Source organism: Pelmatolapia mariae, linkage group LG2 (genome assembly GCF_036321145.2).
Source record: "Pelmatolapia mariae isolate MD_Pm_ZW linkage group LG2, Pm_UMD_F_2, whole genome shotgun sequence".
Classification (NCBI taxonomy): domain Eukaryota; kingdom Metazoa; phylum Chordata; class Actinopteri; order Cichliformes; family Cichlidae; genus Pelmatolapia; species Pelmatolapia mariae.
The window spans coordinates 6,662,413-6,675,625 of NC_086228.1; positions in this window are offsets into that span (position 1 = coordinate 6,662,413).

The window sequence follows — 13,213 nt, forward strand, 5'->3', positions numbered from 1 at the left end:
GGTCATGATGTAAAACAAGATGATGACATACACCAAACTGATGCCAGTGTTATTCCAATGAATCTGTGTGAAGTCATGTTGAAACAAAACGATATCACTGAGATGTTAGTCAAACAACATAGACTGTTACATTTGCTCCAAAGAGACAATCCCATCTTTAGTGGTGATCCACTTGAGTTCATTCCATTTATAAGAGCCTTTGACCACACAATTCATGACAAGACTGACAATGACCAGTTGAGAGAAATGAGACCAAATGAGAGAAATGTGGAGGGTTTCTGCCTTTGACATTCAAGAAACAAGTGGAAGGAGAACAAAGTTCTCAGATCTGGTCAGATTCATAAACAGAGAGGCAAAAATAGCTACAAATCCTTTGTTTGGTGACATTATCTTTATCTTCAGGATGCCGAAGATAAAGCAAAGTCATCTGCAAATGTGAGAATGAACAGATCATCCAGGCAAAGGAGAAGCACATTTGCTACAAGTGTAACACAAGCCGCAATTGAAAGGTCTCCTGAAATCAATAAAAGTGCTTCTTGTCACACTAGCAATGCCTTCCAGAAGCCATGCATATACTGTGAAAAACTGCATACACTGGCAAAATGTCAAACGGTCAGAAACAAGCCTTATAAAGAAAGACTAGAGTTCCTTAAAGCAAAGGGTCTGTGCTTTGCATGTCTGACACAAGGTCATTTGAGTAAAGACTGTAAGAAAAGGTCATTGTGTGAATACTGCTCTAAGAACCATCCAAGCATGCTTCATTGGACAAGGGAGGACATTAAGGTAAGAAAACAAAATTCATGCTTCGCACAATGGGGCAGGAAAAGTTGGTGACAAGCTACCACCTATCAGGATTAGAAGTGTGTGGTTTGAATGAGAACACTTATATAGATCCTGACATTTACACTCATGCAGACATTTCAGTGTCTAAAGAGAACATCCCTACACAGGATAACTTTAAAAGGTAGCCACATCTTCAGCAAATCAAGTTCCCACATTTAGATGCAGACATCGGACTTTTGATAGGGTGTGATGTGCACAAGGCTATGGAATCATGGGAGTTTATTCATAGTGAAGATAATGGTCCATATGCTGTTCAAACAGTCCTGGGTCGGGTTATCAATGGCCTTCTCAAGAGAGATTCTTGCTCTACTCCTTCTGACAGAGAGCTGAGTGTTTCAGTAAATCGCATCTCTGTCACTAATGTCAAGAAGAAGAAGAATACAAAATGATGGCGCACTTGTTTGGGGCTAAAACCTCCCCAAACTCTGCAAACTCTGCACTGAAGAAAGCAGCAGAAGATGTTCAAGAAAAAAGGCCACTAGCGGTAGTTAACGCTGTTCTGAACAACTTTTATGTAGATAATTGTCTTCTGTCACTTTCAGATGAAACAGAGGCATGTACTATGGTCAGGGACCTGAGAGCATTGTGTGAGAGTGGAGGATTGCACTTAACAAAGTGGATGAGCAACAGCAGAGTTGTTCTTGCTTCCATTCCTGAAAAGGAAAGAGCAAAAGAGATTAAAGATCTGGATTTGAGACATGATGCACTACCTGATGAAAGAGTCTTAGGAGTGAACTGGTGCACAGAGACAAATGTATTTAAGATCAGGATAAATGAAAAACTTATGGCAAAGACAAAGCAAGGCATCCTCTCATTTGTAAGTGCAATATTGGCGTTGGGGTTTCTATCTCCCGTCATTCTGCCAGCAAAAATCATCCTGCGAGAGCTATGTGGCAGGAATATCTCTTGGGATAAGGAAATCCCAGCTGAACTGGCTCAAATGTCACAATTTGGCATTTAGAGCTTTCAAAACTTCATGGGTTTACCATCAACAGGTGTTTAAAACGTGCTGGATTTGGAGCGGTCATATCTGCACAATTGCACCACTTCGCTGATGCCAGTGAGAGGGGCTATGGAGTCGTTACTTACCTCCGTATCACAAACCAGAAAAGAGAAACTCACTGCTCATTCATCATTGGCAAGTCCAGATTGTCTCCTCTAAACCAAAAAACAATTCCACATCTCGAACTTACAGCAGTTGCAGTTGCTGTAAAAATGGACAGGCTCATGAGAAAGGAGCTGCAAATGCCACAAGAAGATTCTGTGTTTTGGTCTGACAGTACAACTGTTTTAAAGTACATTTCCAGTGAGAACATCATGTTTAAGACATTTGTAGCAAATAGAGTGTCAGACAACACAAAACCAAGTCAGTGGATGTATGTAAATTCTGAATTAAACCCTGCTGATCACACTTCAAGAGGAATGAACACAAACACATTTATGATGTTTCCAAACTGGATTGCTGGGCCACAGTTTTTGACAATAGACAAAAAAACTGGCCAATTCCACCAAACATTAAAGAAATACAAAAAATTATTTTGAAGTCAAGGAGGTAATGCATGTGGATGTTACAGAAGTACATGAAAATCCACTAAACAAGCTGATCTCTCACTATTCAGACTGGCACCGTCTAAAGAAGGCAGTTTCCTGGATAGTCATGTTTAAGCAGCTGCTTCACAGGCTAAGAGCACATTGGAAGCTTCTCATGTCACAAGTAAGTGGCTATGAAAGCAGCCAAAGGAAAGCTGGAAAGGTTGCAGATCAAATGCAACAGTTCAAATCATGTATTAAGGGATCTTCACTCATTACTGCAGATGCTGCAATAGGAGAAACTGAGATTGTTACATTTTGTCAACTTCAAAGCTTCGCAGATGAACTTGCAAGTCTTCATAAAGGTGACAAGTTTAAAAGGAGCAGTCACATTGCAAAGCTGGATCCTTTTGTCCAGGATGGAATTTTAAGGGTTGGCAGTAGTTTGCATGAGTCAGCACTACCAGCTGATGTTAAGCATCCAGTGATCCTTCCTAAAAGTCATCATGTTTCTACTTTGATTCTGAGACACATTCACCAAGAAATAGGTAATGGAGGAAGGAATTACACATTATCCAGGCTGAGAGAAACATTCTGGATTGCACAGGCAGATTCAGCAATAAGAAAGATCCTGTCAAAGTGTGTAACATATAGAAGGACATCTGCAAAACCTGGTGAACAAAGAATGGCAAACTTGCCACAGGATCGCCTGATGCCTGACAAACCTCCATTCACAAATGTGGGCATAGACTATTTTGGACCTTTTGAGGTCAAATAAGTGCGTAGCAGAGTTAAGTGATATGGTGTATTGTTTACATGTCTTACTGTTAGAGCAATACACATAGAAGTTGCCCATTCACTTGAGACTGATTCCTGCATAAATGCATTCAGGAGGTTTATTGCAAGACGAGGTCAGGTGTCTGTCATGAGATCAGACAATGGCACTAACCTTGTGGGTGCACAAAAGGATGCGTGAAGCAATCAAGGGATGGAATCACTCCAAAATCTCAGAAATGCTCATGCAAAAAGGCATCACTTGGATATTTGACCCTCCAGCAGGATCACATTTTGGAGGAATCTGGGAGAGGCAAATACGCTCAGTTAGGAGAATTCTTAACCAGATTCTAAAGCAGCAACCTCTGGATGATGAATGCTTGCTGACATTGCTATGTGAAGTTGAGGCAATTGTCAATGGCAGGCCAATAACAAGAGTGTCTAATGACCCCAATGATTTAGAGGCACTTACACCCAATCATCTACTTCTTCTTAAAGGGCAGCCAGTACCACCACCTGGATTGTTCCAAAGAGAAGACTTGCATGCCAAAAAAGGTGGAGACAGGTGCAGTACCTGTCTGACAATTTTTGGAAACATTAGACTAAAGAGTATTTGCCACTTTTACAAGAAAGACAGAAGTGGTTAGTGACTAGGAGAAATCTGAGACCAGGAGAGGTTGTTCTCATAGTTGATGACAGTGCACCAAGAAGTTCCTGGATAATGGGAAAGGTTGAGAGAGCAGTTCCTGACTCACATGGACTAATTGTTATAACAATTAGCAGTAACAATTAGGGGCCGGAATTTAAGGGCCATTTATAGTTATTTCACGTGTTATTTTGAAAAGCCTCAAAAGGATATTGTGCTTTTATTGTGAAACGTTTGTGGAAAATAAACAAGCGGGTGGCGGCGTGACACAGTGGTTTTGCTGTTGTTGTTACAGAAACCGATGTGTAAAACAGACTCTTGTCCATCCAGAGTGTGATTATGTAGATATAAGAAAAGGAGAGAACACTAAGAAGAAGAAATTAAGATAGCCATTACACCCCGAATTCCTTGTGTTGTGTCTGGTCACCCTGGATTCTATGTTTGCGTATTTCCTGTTTTACTTCGACAGTCCTGTGTTAGTGCATTCTGTTTTTCTTCCTCCCTGTGTCTTGTGTGTGATTAGTTCCAGCTGTGTTCCCTCCTGTTCCTCATTCCCTCATTACCCTCTTGTGTATTTAGTCCTCTGTCTTCCTTTGTCTGTGGTTGGTTTATCTGAGTTTCCTATATCTGTTTTTCCAGGTTCCAAGTTTCATGCAGTGTTTTGTTTATTTGTTTTATTTTCATTTTTCCAGTATAGGTTTTGTTTGTTCTATTCTAGTTCTTTGCTTTTTGTTTGTGCCTTTTTCCAGCCAAATAAAAGGCTCGCTTTTTGTTAACATCCATCTCAGCTCCATGTCTGCTTTTGGGTCCGTGTTCACCTCACTCCCTGTCGTCTGTCTCCGCAGACGTGACACTTATTCCACATATGTTCAACGTTAAAACAATGGCTGATCTCTCTGTGAAAGACTTGTCTCCAAAAGTGAGATTTACTAATTACTCAGGTAAAAGTAGAGCCCATACTGCACCTTTTTAACACTTAATTACAGTGAATACAATTGTGGCCAAAAGTACTGGCAGTAGCACCACTGTTAAAACAATTTGTAAAATGTATTTGCTAATAAAAGGTTTTGAAACTTATGAATTTCCCATGTTTTTTCATCAGAACTTCATGAATAAGTTGCCCTAACTTAAGTGAGCTTTACTTTGTAAATGAGTTTGAATATTTTGTTTAAGTTTTAGGAACTAATTAGATTTTACAGTGTAGAAAGGTGTAAAGAAAACAACAACTAAAACAAACTTTGTGTGACCAAAAACCTTTGTTCACAGTTGTACAGATTTGTTGGAAACAGCTGTTCACTTCATCCTAGGCTGTGTATGAATGAGCTCATCAGTAAGCTGAAACTTAAGTCACATGGTTTCTGGGAAATCATGTGGTGTAGCCATTCTACTTTGACTTTCATTTTTATATCACTCATTTGAAACTAATGTTTGATCCTGATACGTCTTATATGGCATCTCAATTATTGGCAGCAGCTGGGAGGAGTTTGGGAGGAGCAGAGCAACAAAACTTCTTTGTTGCAAAGTCTGTGTGTTTGTAGTGACGTGGAAGGAGTGTTCTCACACTGGCCTGATTGAAGTACCCAACTTTCACTCAGAAGCAGTTACTGTTTGTGTTGGAGCCATTGACTGTAGAAAAGTAGTTTTCTACAGTCAATGGTTGGAGCTAAAACAACTTGCTTATGCAGAGATCTAAAGCTCCTTATGGTATTATATGACATCCATTTCTTGAGAGCAGCTGGGAGGAGTTTATGAGGGGCAGACCTATCATTAAATATTACTGATCTCTATATAAAGATCAGTGTCTTGTAGGATTCATAAGAAGGCATCTGGATCTACACAAAACAGAGGTGAGTTGATCATTATTTAATAATATTTCTCTTGTAGAATAGCTCTTTATTGTCACTGTTATAAAAACAAACACAGTTATGTCTGCGTGTGTGTGTAAAGACCTGGTAAAATCTGTGCAGGCATGAGTATTAAAGGAAAAACGTAACTTTTGACCCCTACAGTGAGGGTCTGGGTGATTGGTTTGGCTCCATTTACACTTTTAGAGGGAACCATAATTTTAAACCAGTTGTAAGTTTTTTGTTTGTTTTTTTTCTGATCGATCACCTCTTCAAGCTAAATTTAACATTTACCTTGAAGAGGTTAAAAATTATGTAAGGAATAAGCTATAGTCTTTATAGCCCTGAGAACTCAGTACATTTAAGCACCAATGAGAAAATGATGTTTCAGCACTAATGATACATGTTGAATGAACGTTTTAGACGTTGATCTCTAGCTTCACTGTCAAGGAGCACTGAAGTTGTTATGCCAGCACATGTGTTGCAGTATTTAACTAGGGCACATCCTGTTGGTTTTTCCCTATCTGTTTGTTTGTTGTACCATTACACACCCTTACCCATTAAATGTTTGTTTGTTATTAGTTTAACCACTAAATGACAATGAGGAGTGATGAGGAATTGTTTACATTAGATGATTTATGAAAATACCAACTATATTTACCTAGAGTTGGATGTCTCGAGACCGGTGTTTACGTGGTCTTGGTCTCGCTGTTTCGGTCTTGCGTTCTCAAATCGACATAGTGTTCGGGAGATTTGGAGTCAACCATCAGCGGAGCGGGGGGGTGGCTTACTGGGCTTAAGCCCAGGTCATTTTTTCAGAAGCATGGGGTCTTTTGGAGTGTAATTTGTTAGTTAGATGCCTGACTGACAACTGTATAAAACAAAAACAACACACGAAGCACATAGCGCACCGTCGTAAATTCCCCCTAATTTTGGTATGATCCGAGCTCAGGCACTAGGGACTGAGCACAGAACAGAATGTGAGCGAGGGGGGAGAAGCTGCTGCCTGCGAGTTTGCTGCAGACAGAGGAGAGCTTAAGTTTGACCAGGTACCAAAGCAAATCATTCATACTGTACAAATAATGTAAATATGACGGTGTATCACAAAAGATTGATATCAAACTGATCACTTGGTTGCGTTACTTGCTCTTCGAGTGAATCAACAAATGGATAAATAAAAAGCCGAACAACAATGCTGTTTTTTTTTTTAGAGAGTCTGCAGACGATTCCATTCTGAGCTTAAGAAGCTTCTGATAGGTTAGTAGAGTCCATGTGAGTAAATTGGTGGCACACCTGTGGATGCATATAAGGCACCCCCAACACACAGAGCCTGTTTCTTTGACATGGGAAAATTCAAGAGATATCAACCAAAACACCAGGAAAAGAATTGTGAACCTCCATAAGTGTGGCTCAATTTTGAATACAATTTGGTGCCATTTGCAATTAAGAAATACAGATAGTTTCTCTCTTTACTCTTAAATTTAACAAATATGTTTTTATATTTATCAATCTAAAAAAAATAAACATTTAGTCTGATTTGATGTTACAATTAAAAAAGTGTTTGTGTTTTTATCTGAAGAGTATGTAAATGTCTGGTTTCAACTGTATATTTGATGATGTTGGTGTTTGGCTTGATTGTCAGCACAAAGAGGGAGAGAGAGGAACAGAGAGGGAGAGACTTGGTCGACTTGGTCTCGGTCTTGGTTTCGTCTCAACTTGGTCTTGGTCTTGGTCTTGTCTTGGTCTCGGATTAGGCGGTCTTGACTACAAGTCTATATTTACCACAATACAATACACATAAACTGTACAATTTAAATGCATTAAAAATTATATTTTTAAAGTTTCAAAATTAAAAGTACTCATTCAACAGAAACAAACACCATTTTTATTCTGGATTATCATGGGAGATATTTAATGTTGAGCTCAGCTGAAATAATTTTTGTTAATCCAACTCATTAAGTGTCAGCCTCATAAAACAGCCACTACAAACATATGGTTTCATAGAATATGATGAACAGGAAACATTTTTCTAATCTTCCGTTGTCCAGTTTTGGTGAGCCTGTTTAACCTGCAGCCTCAGTTTCCTGTTCTTAGCTGAAAGGAGTGGCACCTGGTGCGGTCTTCTGCTGCTGTAAGCCCATCTGCGTCACAGTTGGAAGTGTTGTGCATTCAGAGACGTTTTTTTTGCATATATTTGATGTAACGAATGGTTGAGTTGAATGGTTTGAGTTGAGCCTTCCTATCAGCTTGAAGCAGTCTACCCATTTGTCTCTGACATCAGCAATCATAGAAAATCCCAGTAGAGCATGCCGCATTCGAAATCAAATAATTTACTTTTCTTATCAATTCTGATGCTTATTTTGAACTTCAGCTACAGTAGCTGAACGTGTGCACCTGATAAAAAGTTCTATCTTTTTGTACTTTCATCTTTGATAAACTGAATGCATATGTGATACACAGACCTGCAGTAAAATGAGAAGCTGATGAGATGGATGATCAAGATATTGCAGCGGCAGAGCAAAACAACGACAGCACAGGAGGAGAGTCTGAAAACACGTCTGAAACTCCTCCCATCAATGAGAGAGGTAATGTGATCATATTATAGTGTTATAGTCAGACCTATTTAGAGTATGCATCTGATTTGAGTTTAAACACAGCGAAGCATTTACCTCTTTAATTATTTAAATTTAATTTATTCTTTATTCTTATTATTTAGTTACTGTTCAGTAAAATCACAAAGTAATCGTTCACTGTGGTTTTAGTGATGTCTGTATTGTAACATGCTGTAACATGTTGTTCTTTTTCTTCAGTGGCTCCTGATCTCACACTTGTACTAATTGGTGACCCAGCTTCCACTGAGATCGGACCAAAGAACATTTTCCTTGACCATGAAGTGCAAACAAATGTGGAACAGTTTTCCTCCAATCTGTATAATCTGTGTGGTCGACACGTCTGTGTCATTAACATGCTCGGCCTACAAACAAAGAGAATCCCTTTAAATCAGGGAGTTCATGCCTTTGTCTTACTATTACCCAACACTCTGCATAGCAGCCAGTACAGCTCAGGAGTGCAGTGGTTAGAGAAAGTTTTTGGGAGAGGAGCACTTTCTTATTTAATCACAGTGGTGACTCATGAACCAGGTGAAACATGTGAAAGTGCATTAAAGGAGCTGAAAACTAACACAGATTTCAATGAAAAAAGGTTCCACACATGTAACAGAAGTATGATGGATGAAAAAGAGGTAGCAGATTTGTTAGAAAAAATAAACATCATGGTCTCTGAAAATGATCCCCAAAGCTACACTGGACTGGTGTGTGCTGAAAACAGAGAACAGGAGAGACACCTGGACGACAAATCCCACAAAGAAGAAAGGAAAGACTCTGAGTTAAAGACAAATAAAACAGGTACCTGCCTGTCTGTGTTTTAGGCATTTTTCCAACACTGTTGCAATTCTTAAAACAAACTCTCACAGTCAGCATGTTACGACCCCTCTGCTAGGGGACAGGGAGGAGTAACATACATAAGCCCTCACACAGGAAACTAAATGAAAAAAAAGGGGGTTTATTGCAGAAATTCAAACAGAAAACTGACAGGGCTGCATTTTGCAGGCCACTGGGCAAATAATCAGTACACCATTGATTAGTACACAAGAGAGTGAAAAACTGAAGCTAGCCTCACGGGCAATAACGCCAACAACCACCTACTCAAGCTAAGTTCAACCATAACCCGGGGTTAACAAAGTTCAACACCATGAACAGAGTTGTGCGAGCAAAGTTCAAAGAGGGAGGCAAGAAGGGCAAACTGCATGTTCAGTCCTAAGCAGCAGCCACTGAGTGAAGGATATATAGCCTTTTGTAGCCACAGATGAGTACAATCAACCACTCATTGCTTCCTGGAGCACCACAGTATCCCAGGCAGCCAATTGTCTGTGAGGGTTGACATACTGCAATCTGCATTCAGGAGGGCACGAGTCTCCAGCTTTTATTTTTAGCAGTCTCTTTTTCTTTTTTTTTCTGCAAAATGATAACCAAGTTAGCCTTTTCTGTTGATACAACATACCTCCTTTGGTTGGAATCGGTGCTTAAACAATGGGAAACACAAACTTTATACTAAAACCTCTCATGTTTATCTGTTTTTTTTTTGTAAAAAGATAACAATGTTAGCCTTTTCTGCAGCTATAGGCATATATGGTATCATTCTATCAAATAAGAACATGTGAGTGAAGTTGCCCCCCCCCCCCCTTCTTCAAATCCAACAAAAGTGGTATCAAACGTTTGTGCTGCAAAAATTTTCGTTTGTGCTGCTTTCATTTTAATGATATTAATAAAAATTTCTAGAGGTCATCAAAGGTCAACCAGCCCCCCCACATTACCCAAATCCAACAAAAGTCTTATCAAACGTTTGTGCTGGTTTGTGCTGCAAAAATCTTTGTTTGTGCCGCTATCATTTTAAAGATATTAACAAAAAATTCTAGAGGTCAACAGAGGTCAACCAGCCCCCCCACATTAATGGAATCAAACAAAATTGATGTCAAACGTTTGTGCTGGTTTGTGCTGCAAAATTTTTTGTTTGTGCTGCTATCATTTTAAAAGTCTTGATGCATGCTTAATTATCCAGGTAAGTAAATCCCAAAAGGTTGATTATATTCAACTGGACATTTTCAGTTGGAGAAACGTTTCGTCACTCATCCAAGTGACTTCTTCACTCTCAGCTGACTGCAGGTTTCCCCAACCTTATAAACAGTACATTTGCATAGTGAAGGAAACTAGCACCACTGAATGAACAATGTGCTGGGGGGTTAGTTCCATGATTGTTAGTATGCAAAATCTTATGACCATTGAGTGGAGTCACCTGTAATGGAGAGGACCTTCCAGATGAGGCAGGTGCAGCTGCTCTCACTACCCGTTGTCATTTTTTCCTGCAGAACCCAGTGCAGTAAGGGGCAGTTGAAATTCCATCATCGGTTGAGCGTTTTGACCGATATGCGAACTCAAATGGATCCAGGTTGGGGGAAAGCGATCATTTGATTTGATGCATGACTAACCGTTCAAAGCACTTCATAATGATGGAGGTGAGTTTGACAGGACGGTAGTCCTTAAAGCAGGAGGTCGATGACTTCTTGGGTACAGTAATGATGGTGGAGGCTTTGAGGCATGTGGGAACAGTGGTACTGATTTTGGCAAGGGATCTCCACACACTGTCTGGGGATTTGTTCACCACGGTCTGCAGAGTGGGCTTGTAGTCTGTGATGGTTTGTATTCCTTGCCACTGCCTCCAAGTATCTCTGCTGTTGCTGAAGTTTTGCTGTAGCTGATGCCACGTGACAGGTTTGACCTTGCTGTTCTTAGGCTCACCTAATTCCCAGCTCTGAAGGCTTGCATTTTTCAACCTTAGGAGCATTTAAACCTGACCTGTGAGCCATGGTTTCTGATTGGCCCGGACAGTGATAGTCCTGGTCTCTGTGACATCAACGATGCATTTTGGGATGTAGGCAATGACAGTTTCTGTATATTCCTGAAAGTCTGTGGTGTTGTCGTGTGTGGTAGCCTGTGGTGGAAAAGCAGTCTTGCAGTGCCTCTGAGGACCCTTCTGGCCACACCTGTACCTGCTTACGAACTGGTTTGGCGACTTTGACCCATGGCACACCTAGGTTTCTGCCTGTAGTACTGACCCTTATGCAAAATAGGTGGAATTAAGACACAGTTCCAAAAGCAAACAACTGATCAGTGCTGAGAGTGGTTCTGTTGCTGAGGTTGGGGTGATCCTGTAATCTCTTAAGAACTACCTCCAACGCTTCTATGACTGGGATGCAAGTGAAGACAGATGTAACATCTCTCTCTCACTGTACATGTACTGTTTATAAAATTAGGGAAACATAACCTGCACAAACAAAATAATATGCAGGACAAATGTTTGACATCAGTTTTGTTCGATTTGAAGAAGGTAGGGGGACCAACTTCACTCACATGTGTTTATAAGGTTGGGGAAACCTGCAGTCAGCTGAGAATGAAGAAGTCACTTGGATGAGTGATGAAACGTTTCTCCAACTGAAAATGTCCAGATGAACAGAATCAACCTTTTGGGATTTACTTACCTGGATGATTAAGCACGCATCAAGACGTTATTTTATTAAGATTTTTAAAATGATAGCAGCACAAACAAAAATTTTTGCAGCACAAACCAGCACAAACGTTTGACATCAATTTTGTTTGATTCCATTAATGTGTGTGTGTGTGTGTGGGGGGGGCTGGTTGACCTCTGTTGACCTCTAGAAATTTGTGTTAATATCTTTAAAATGATAGTGGCACAAACAAAAATTTTTGCAGAACAAACCAGCACAATGGTAGCACAAACGTTTAACATCAATTTTGTTTGATTTGGGTAATGTGGGGGGGCTGGTTGACCATTTGACCTTTACATTTTCATTAATACCTTTAAAACAGAAGCAGCACAAATGACAATTTTAGCAGCACAAACCAGCACAAACATAGCACAAACGTTTGATACCACTTTTGTTGGATTTGAAGAAGGTGGGGGGGCCAACTTCACTCACATCTACCATGTAACCTGAGCGCTGCATTGCGATGAGGTGTGCAAGCCAGCAGGTGCAGGTGGAGTGGCTAATTTCGGAACAAACAGTGATGGAGCTTCTCCTTCGCACTTCACACAGACACATTTACTCTGCTGGAGAATATTCAGGCAGAGCAGGATGTGCTGCCACTTTTTAAAACATAATTTGCTCGACCAGAGTTCTGCTGAGCAAACACGCAGCTCATTTAAACACACCTGAATTATCCTGATGTTTCAGCCCTCTGCTGGGGTCCAATTAAAGGTAATAAATTAGAAAACGTTCTCTTCAGTGTCCGCTGTTCTCACTTTATGGCTATTAAACATCAAAAATAGTTTAATTATATATTTTTTTTCTTAAATGCCTACTCACTTTCTACAGAATTTATTATCACCACACTGTGAGACCTGGATTTAATAAATATGGGAAGGACACCAGGTTTTATGCATGTAGTGTACCAAATGCCTACTACCTGAAATCTAAATCTTTGGCTGTGTCTGTCCATCCAGTGTTCTCCTTGCTTCAGTCAGAAGTTAGAGCACACATCACCGGCTTCTGCTGTCCAAATTTGTTTGGTTGTGTGCCGGTTTTTCGCAGAGGGGCCAGCGTCAGTGCATCACTACATGCTGCATTTCGGTTTGCTGGCTAGTAGCAGCAGCAGCTACGCTCAGATGATCAAGCTAAATTTCTGACACTGTCACAGTTTTATTCCACACCACACACTGTGATGCAGGACCAGGACTGAATTATAGGAACTGAGGTGAGATGACAAAGCTTTGAGAGCAGCTCCATGAAAATATAAAAATATCAGTGTTATCCTTCAGCCTCTTAGTAGCTTGCACATATAGAATAAATTTCAAAACCCTGCATCACCTCAGTCTCAAGTGACAAGACTTGGCATCAGACCTTGAGGTCAAGGTCACGAAGATGCAAACTTTTTCGAGACTTGTACTAGATGTATCTATGGTATCAATTTGAAAATACAACATTGCTTTCGTTTTCAAGTTA